The 7,095-nt window shown below is 40.6% G+C and overlaps 1 non-coding gene across 1 annotated transcript; it reads right to left on the bottom strand.

The window, feature by feature from the left end:
* Positions 1–345: 345 nt before the first annotated feature.
* On the bottom strand, positions 346–449 carry LOC130937052 (small nucleolar RNA R71). The gene has a single exon (XR_009068289.1). It is a non-coding gene; the product is annotated as a small nucleolar RNA R71 (small nucleolar RNA).
* Between the last annotated feature and the right edge of the window lie 6,646 nt (positions 450–7,095).

The following is a 7,095-nucleotide window of genomic DNA, read 5'->3' as shown; positions in this document are numbered from 1 at the left end:
GCACCAACTTCCAACTTCTATGGAAGAAGCATCTCAATTCCTGCCATTGGAGCAAACAAGTTTGAGCTTAAGCCTCAATTAGTTTCTCTAATGCAGCAGAACTACAAGTTTCATTAACTTCCATTAGAAGATCCTCATCAGTTCTTATCTGAATTCTTGCAGATTTGTGATACTATTAAGACCAATGGGGTTGATCCCGAGGTCTACAGACTTATGCTTTTTCCTTTTATTGTAAGAGACAGAGCTAGAATATGGTTGGACTCACAACCTAGAGAAAGCCTGAACTCTTGGGATAAGTTGGTCAATGCTTTCTTGACCAAATTCTTTCCACCTCAAAAGATGAGTAAGCTCAGAGTGGACATCCAAACCTTCAGACAGAAGGAAGGTGAATCCCTCTATGAAGCTTGGGAAAGATACAAGCAATTAACCAAAATGTGTCCTTCTGACATGTTTCCAGAATGGAGCATGATATGTATATTCTATGATGGTTTGTCTGAAATGTCAAAGATGTCATTGGATCATTCTGTTGGTGGATCCCTTCATCTAAAAACACCTGCAGAAGCCCAGGAACTCATTGAGATGGTTGCAAATAACCAGTTCATGTACACTTCTTAAAGGAATCCTGTGAATAATGGGGTGACTCAGAAGAAAGGAGTTCTTGAGATTGATACTCTGAATGCCATATTGGCTCAAAATAAAATATTGACTCAGCAAGTTATTATGATTTCTCAGAATCTGACTGGATTGCAAGCTGCATCCGGCGGTGTTAAAGAAGCCTCCTCTGAAGGAGAAGCTTATGACCCTGAGAATCCTACAATGGAAGAGGTGAATTACATAGGAGATCCCTATGGAAACACCTATAATCCTTCATGGAGGAATCATCCAAATTTCTCATGGAAGGATCAACAGAAGCCTCAACAAGGCTTCAATAACAATAATGGTGGGAGAAATAGGTTTGGCAATAGCAAACCTTTTCCATCATCTTCTCAGCAACAGACAGAAAATTCTGAGCAGAGCCTCTCTGGCTTAGCAAACATAGTCTTTAATCTATCTAAGGCCACTCTCAGTTTCATGACTGAGGCACGGTCCTCCATCAGAAATTTGGAGGCACAAGTGGGTCAGCTGAGTAAAAGAGTTACTGAAACTCCTCCTAGTACTCTCTCAAGAAATACAGAAGAGAATTCAAAAAGAGAGTGCAAGGCCATCTACACGTCCAACATGGCCGAACTTGTAGAGGAGGAAAAGGCAGTGATTCCTAGTGAGGAAGACCTCATGGGACGTCCACTGGTCAACAAGGAGTTCCCTATTGAGGAACCAAAGGATTCTGAGGCTCATCTAGAGACCGTAGAGATTCCACTGAACTTCCTATTGTCATTCAAGAGCTCTGATGAGTATTCTTCCTCTGAAGAAGATGAAGTTATTATTGAAGAGCAAGTTGCTCAGTATCTAGGAGCAATCATGAAGCTGAATGCCAAATTATTTGGTAATGAGACTTGGGAGGATGAACTTCCATTGCTCATCAGTGAACTAAAGGCATTGGTTCAACTGAAGTTACCTCTGAAGAAAGAGGATCCCGGAGGGTTCTTAATACCCTGCAACATAGGCACCATGACCTTTGAAAAGGCTCTATGTGACCTAGGGTCAAGCGTAAACCTCATGCCACTCTCTGTAATGAAGAAACTAGGGATCTTTGAGGTACAAGCTGCAAGAATCTCACTAGAGATGGCAGATAAATCAAAGAAACAGGCTTATGGACTTGTAGAGGATGTCTTGGTGAAGGTTGAAGGCCTTTACATCCCTGCTGACTTCATAATCCTGGACACTGGGAAGGATGAGGATGAATCCATCATCCTTGGAAGACCCTTCCTAGCCACAGCAAAAGCTGTAATTGATGTAGACAGAGGAGAGTTAGTCCTTCAAGTGAATGAGGACTACCTTGTGTTTAAGGCTCAAGGATCTTCCTCAGTAAACATGGAGAAGAAGCATGAAAAGCTTCATCCAATTCTCTCCATGCAGAGTCAAGCAAAGCCCCCACATCCAAACTCTAAGTTTGGTGTTGGGAGGTCACAATTATGCTCTGAGCAACTGTGAAGCTCTGTAAGAGCTTCCTGTCAAGCTATTGACATTAAAGAAGTGCTTATTGGGAGACAACCCAATTTTATTTATCTATATTAATTACTCATTCATTTTGTTTTCCATTGTTATTTTATGTTTTTTTTAGGATGATAATCATGTGGAGTCACAAAAATAATTGCAAAAATTAAGGCAAAATCAAAAACAACATAAAAAATAGCACACCCTGGAGGACGAGCTTACTGGCATTTAAACGCCAGTAAGGACACCAATACGGGCGTTTAACGCCCAGCCTGGCACCATTCTGGGTGTTAAATGCCAGAACTGGCAGGTAAATTGGCGTCTAAACGCCAATAAAGAAAGAAAAATAGGCGTTTAAACGCCCAGCTTGGCACCATTCTGGGCATTAAACGCCAGAAAAGGGCAGCAGACTGGCGTTTAACGCCAGAAATGCCACACAGAGGGCGTTTGAACGCCAGAAAGGTCCAGGGATGAGAAATTTTTGACACCTCAGGATCTGTGGACCCCACAGGATCCCCACCTACCCCACCTCACTCTCTCTCCTCTTCACACATCTCTAGAACACTCTACCCAATACACCACTCACCTATCAAATCTTACCCACTTCCCCATATTCTCTTCACCACTCACATCCTTCCCCTAATTCCTAAAAACCCATCATACAACCCACCTACCCCCACCCACTCAAATTCAAACTATTTCCCTCACAAACCCACCCCTTCTCAAATTAACCAACTCCCTTTCTTACCCTATATATACCCCTCCTTACTCTTTCATTTTCACACATCACATACACTCAAAACCCCCCTTGGCCGAACCCTCTCAAGCCTCCATCTCCCACTTCTCTTCCTCTTCTACTCTCTTCTTTCTTCTTTCTTCTTTTGCTCGAGGACGAGCAAACCTCTTAAGTTTGGTGTGGAAAAAAGCCTTGCTTTTTAATTTTCCAAAACCATTAATGGCACCGAAGGCCGGAGAAACCTCAAGGAAGAGGAAAGGGAAGGCAATTACTTCCACCTCCGAGTCATGGAAGATGGATAAATTCATCTCAAAGGTCCATCAAGACCACTTCTATGAATTTGTGGCCAAGAAGAAGGTGATCCCCGAGGTCTCCTTCAAGCTCAAAAAGGGCGAATATCCAGAGATCCGAAGAGAGATTCGGAGAAGAAGTTGGGAAGCTCTCACCAACCCTATCCAACAAGTCAGAATCTTAATGGTTCAAGAGTTCTATGCTAATGCATGGATCACTAAGAACCATGATCAAAGTATGAACTCGAACCCAAAGAATTGGCTCACAATGGTTCGGGGGGGAAATACTTAGATTTCAGTCCAGAAAATGTGAGGTTGGTGTTCAACTTGCCAACTATGAGAAGAGATTCTCATCCTTTCACTAGAAGAGTCAACTTTGATCAAAGGTTGGACCAAGTCCTCATAGATATCTGTGTGGAAGGAGCCCAATGGAAGAGAGACTCCAAAGGCAAGCCGGTTCAACTGAGAAGGCTTGACCTCAAACCCATGGCTAGAGAATGGTTGGAGTTCATCCAATGCTCTATCATTCCTACTAGCAACCAATCCGAAGTAACTATGGATCGGGCTATCATGATCTATAGTATCATGATTGGAGAGGAAGTGGAAGTTCATGAGATTATACCTCTAGAACTATACAAGGTGGCTGACAAGCCCTCCACTTTGGCAAGGTTAGCCCTTTCTCATCTCATCTATCACCTATGCAATTTAGCCAGAATTGTCATAGAGGAAGATATCCTCATTGAAGAGGACAAGCCCATCACTAACAAGAGGATGGAGCAAACAAGAGAGTCCACTCATGGACCTCAACAAGCGCATGAAGAAATCCCTCATCAAGAAATCCCTGAGATGCCTCAAGGGATGCATTTTCCTCCACACAACTATTCGGAACAACTCAACACCTCTTTAGGGGATTTGAGTTCCAATATGGAGCAACTAAGGGTGGAGTACCAAGAGCACTCCATTATCCTCCATAAAATTAGAGAAGACCAAAGAGCCATGAGGGAGGAGAAACAAAGGCAAGGAAGAGACATTGAGGAGTTCAAGCACTCCACAGGATCTTCAAGAGGAAGAACTAGCCGCCATAACTAAGGTGGACCCGTTCTTTAATTTCCTTGTTATTTGTTTTTCTATTTTTCGATTTTTATGCTTTATGTTTGTCTATGTTTGTGTCTTTATTACATGATCATTAGTGTCTAGTGTCTATGCCTTGAAGCTGTGAATGTCCCATAAATCCTTCACCTTTCTAAAATGAAAAATGTTTCTAATTGCAAAAGAACAAGAAGTACATAAATTTCTAATTCTATCTTGAAATTAGTTTAATTATTTTGATGTGGTGGCAATACTTTTTATTTTCTGAATGAATGCTTGAACAATGCATATTTTTTATAGTGAAGTTTATGAATGTTAAAAGTGTTGGCTCTTGAAAGAATGATGAACAAAGAGAAATATTATTGATAATCTGAAAAATCATAAAATTGATTCTTGAAGCAAGAAAAAGCAGTGAAAATGAAAAAGCTTGCGGAAAAAAAATGGCAAAAAAAATGGCGAAAAAAAAAAGAAAAAACAAGCAGAAAAAGCCAATAACCCTTTAAACCAAAAGGCAAGGGTAAAAAGGATCCAAGGCTTTGAGCATTAATGGATAGGAGGGCCCAAAGGAATAAAATCCTAGCCTAAGCAACTGAATCAAGCTATCCCTAACCATGTACTTGTGTCATGAAGGTCCAAGTGAAAAGCTTGAGATTGAGTGGTTAAAGTCGTGATCCAAAGCAAAAGATTGTGCTTAAGAACTCTGGACACTTCTAACTGGGGACTTTAGCAAAGCTGAGTCACAATCTGAAAAGGTTCACCCAGTTATGTGTCTGTGGCATTTATGTATCCGGTGGTAAAATTGGAAAATAAAATGCTTAGGGTCACGGCCAATACTCATAAAGTAACTGTGTTCAAGAATTATCATACTGAACTAGGAGAATCAATAATACTATCTGAATTCTGAGTTCCTATAGATGCCAATCATTCTGAACTTCAAAGGATAAAGTGAGATGCCAAAACTCTTCAGAAGCAAAAAGCTACTAGCCCCGCTCATCTAATTAGAACTAAGCTTCATTGATGTTTTAAAAATTTTTTGTATATTCTCTTCTTCTTATTCTATTTTGTTTTCAGTTACTTGGGGACAAGCAACAATTTAAGTTTGGTGTTGTGATGAGTGGATAATTTATATGCTTTTTGGCATTATTTTTAGGTAGTTTCTAGTATGTTTTAGACACTTGTTAGTATATTTTTATTAGTTTTTATGCAAAAATTATATTTCTGGACTTTACTATGAGTTTGTGTATTTTTTGTGGTTTCAGGTATTTTCTAGCTGAAATTGAGGGACCTGAGCAAAAATCTGATTTAGAGGCTGATAAAGGACTGCTGATGCTGTTGGATTCTAACCTCCCTGTACTCGAAGTGGATTTTCTGGAGTTACAGAAATCCAATTGGTGCGCACATAATTGCTTTAGAAAGTAGACATCTTGGGCTTTCCAGCAATATATAATAGTCCATACTTTGCTTGAGATTTGATGGCCCAAACTTGCGTCCAAACGCCCACCAGAACTGGCACCAAAGCTAGAGTTAAACACCCAAACTGGTACCAAAACTGGCGTTTAAACTCCAAGAAGAGCCTATGCACGTGAAAGCTTCAATGCACAGTCCAAACACACACCAAGTGGGCCCTGGAAGTGGATTTCTGCACTATTTACTCATTTTCTATAAACCTAGTTTACTAGTTTAGTATAAAAAGCACTTTTTACTATTGTATTCACATCTTTGGACCATTCTTTGATCCTTAGATCTAGTCTTTGAACCCTATTTCGATTGTATTATGCCATTTGGGAGGCTGGCCATTCGGCCATGCCTAGACCTTGTTCTTTTGTATTTTCCAACGGTGGAGTTTCTACACCTCACAGATTAAGGTGAGGAGCTCTGTTGTTCCTCGAGTATCAATGCAAGTATTATTGTTTTTCTATTCTATTCACGCCTACTTCTCCTCCAAGATATACTCTTGTGCTAATTCAGTTAAGTCAGAATGAAGGGGTGACCCGTGACAATCACCCAATCTTCGTTACTCGCTTAGCCAAGATCCGCGGGCCTGACAACCACAAAGCGGTCTACATGATGTTCAACGTAGTCATTGGACGACAGCTGGAGTATACTCTCTTGGGACTTTGACCCATGGATCTGAATCACCTCTCCTGATAACAGAGCATTCGAATCAGTGATGTTAAAACCATCGTGGTATAAGATAGAATCAATTGGCAGCATTCTTGAGATTCGGAAAATCTAAAACTTATCTGTGGTATTCTGAGTAGGATCTGGGATAGAATGACTGTGACGAGCTTTAAACTCGTGACTGTTGAGCGTAATGACAGTGTGCAAAAGAATAAATGTATTCTATTTCAACACGATCGAGAACCGACAGCTGATTAGCCATGCAAGAAACTGTAGAGGACATGTTTTCACTGAGAGGACGGATGGTAGCCATTGACAATGGTGATCCACCAACATACAGCTTGCCATGGAAGGGAGTACACATGATTGGATGAGGACAATAGGAAAGCAGAGGTTTAAAGGAAACAAAGCATCTCCAAACGCTTATCTGAAATTCCCACCAAGGAACTACATAAGTAACTGTATTTTATTTTCCATTTTATTTATCTTTTAATTATCAACACCTCATAACCATTTGAATCCGTCTGACTGAGATTTACAAGATGACCATAGCTTGCTTCAAGCCGACAATCTCCGTGGGATCGACTCTTACTCACGTAAGGTATTACTTGGACGACCTAGTGCACTCGTTGGTCACCTATGCGGAGTTGTGAAAAGTGTGAATCACAATTTCGCATACCAATTTCATTCCATTTTTCTATTCAAAACAACAACCACAATACAATAACAATCCATCGAAAAACTCATTATTTCATCAACAAGGCA

This window comes from Arachis stenosperma, chromosome 6 (genome assembly GCF_014773155.1).
Source record: "Arachis stenosperma cultivar V10309 chromosome 6, arast.V10309.gnm1.PFL2, whole genome shotgun sequence".
In the NCBI taxonomy this organism is placed as follows: domain Eukaryota; kingdom Viridiplantae; phylum Streptophyta; class Magnoliopsida; order Fabales; family Fabaceae; genus Arachis; species Arachis stenosperma.
The sequence above is the reverse complement of the archived record's forward strand: the minus strand, read 5'-3'. Positions and strand labels throughout refer to the sequence as shown.